Here is a 2,500-nt window from a genome sequence, read left to right as displayed (position 1 = left end):
AAATCAGACAGACAAATGATAAAACAAAAACAAATAATATAAGATAAATTATAATCATTACAGCATCTTACTTAGGTATTTATCTAAATGATTCTTTGTGACAAAACGAGATCCCAATAAAGCAAAACCCTCAACTGAACAAAACCACCTGCCATTAACAGAAACAATAACCTGAAGATATCGATGCTACGTTATATTAGCGTAGCTGGACAAGACGTTATCAATCGTTTTCATTACTCCCCGAATGATATTAAAAGAGAGAGAAGAAAACACAACGAAATGGAACAGGGAAATTTATCATGATATCAAATCAATTGGACGATTTTTTTTTTTTTTCTGACAGAATCCTTGTGTACCAAATGAGCTTCTGTAGTTTTCAAAAAGAAATTAAGTAGAAAAACAATCACCACGAAATGAAGTCTTAAGAGATATAGGAGACAATAGCCTGAGGTTATAATGTAAATAGAGCAACGAACTAGAAGACTCAAATATAAAATAGGACGAAGGAAAAAATCTAGGTCAAAAGACAAACAGGGAATATAGAAAAGCAATGCCAACCAATTTACCAAGATAATAAAATTAAAAGAAATAATGACAGACACTTGTGATTAAAATTTTCAGAGCTACAACGGAAGGCAAAACCCAAAGAGGGAAGCACTCCAAACTGGTAAACATTTTTTTTTTTCTACAGAAATCCTTCCGAAATTCAACAAAAGCATACTGTACGTACAATATCACGATATCAGAAACAAAAACCGGCCCCAGCGGCTATACCCGACGGAAAGGAAACGACGTTCCAGAACCATTACCCTTCAAGCCCGATTTGGTCTCTGGAGTCGATGAAAAAAAGGCTTCTCGCTACCTCACACCTGAGAGGAGACGACCATCCGTCAGAGTGAGTCTTCAACCAACCATACCAGTAGCTTAATAACATCTTCATGACTATTTTTTCTAGTCTCACAATAGAATCCTTTATTAACCCATTCAACTCCGATGACAAGATGTCTTGTCATTTGGTCAAATAAAACAAAAAATCATAAAACACCAAAATGTTTGATCAAACACCAGAAAAATATGACGTCAATCCTCGCTTCGCTCGCAGCGAAGCGAGGACTGACGTCATATTTTTCTGGTGTTTGATCAAACATTTTGGTGTTTTATGATTTTTTGTTTTATTTGACCAAATGACAAGACATCTTGTCATCGGAGTTGAATGGGTTAAAACCTCAATATGTCCCGAGTTCACCCTTTCACTGCATGGAATAGTCTGTCTCTACTCAAAAGAAAAATATTTGAAATAAGTGACTCCTCTGCGAATATTAAATGAGTTCCGTCTAAGACTTTTAACTTAACTAGTAACCACGACGTATTCAAGGCTTACGACCATACCTATGTTCTACCTATGTCTGTAACTCTTAAAGCACCACTACAATATCACAGATAATTCTATGGATAAGAGTGGCAGGTGGAGAGGGACATGGAAATGCCTAGTGTAGGTCTTATAATCTCTTGGAGTCTCCTCCAATCTAATGTTCTTATGTTCTTAAAAACAATCTCCATACGCCAATTTAAAACAAGGATTTCTTAATACTAAAGAAGTTGGTATATCTACTAGAATAATAAAACTAATAAAATGAACAGAAAGTAAAAGTATTAACGTAAGTGGGAGTAGGAAACACAGGAGTCTTAGTCTGAGTTTATTCCTGACTAGTTTAGCAGGTATGCTTTTTCAAAGGAATGAAAAAGCATACCTACGAAACCAGTCAGGAATAAACTCAGACTAAGACTCCTGTGTTCTCTGCTCCCATTTACGTCAACCTGTCAGAATGTCTCAACCTAAAAGTGTTAGATCATATTCCGACGCAGTGAAAACCAGGATTTGTTCAATATGTCACCGGATTTATAACAGCCTTCTGAACGACATTGATCTGGTCCCCACCCCTCAGATGAAGAAATAGATGAAGATGAAGATGAAGAAAGTAGATAAACAGATATGTAAATGGATACATGAATATATGCATTTATGAATTTATATATATATATATATATGTGTGTGTGTGTGTGTGTGTGTGTGTGTGTGTGTGTGTGTGTGTGTGTGTGTGTGTGTGTGTGTGTGTGTGTGTGTGTGTGTGTGTGTGTGTGTGTGTGTGTGTGTGTGTGTGTGTGTGTGTGTGTGTGTGTGTGTGTGTGTGTGTGTGTGTGTGTGTGTATGTGTGTGTGTGTGTGTGTGTGTGTGTGTGTGTGTGTGCGTGCGTGTGTGTGTGTGTGCGTGCGTGTGTGTGTGTGTGCGTGCGTGTGTGTGTGTGTGTGTGTGTGTGTGTGTGTGTGTGTGTGTGTGTGTGTGTGTGTGTGTGTGTGTGTGTGTGTGTGTGTGTGTGTGTGTGTGTGTGTGTGTGTGTGTGATTCACCATGGTGATTCACCATGGTCTTAGATCACGTGTTAGACTCGTGGTCGACAGTTGTTAACCTCTCGGATGAGAGCTCAGAGCTCTATGACCGA

The sequence above is a fragment of the Oratosquilla oratoria genome, chromosome 43, assembly GCF_046742065.1.
Source record: "Oratosquilla oratoria isolate Oo_2021 chromosome 43, ASM4674206v1, whole genome shotgun sequence".
NCBI lineage: Eukaryota > Metazoa > Arthropoda > Malacostraca > Stomatopoda > Squillidae > Oratosquilla > Oratosquilla oratoria.
Note: the sequence above shows the minus strand (reverse complement) of the source record.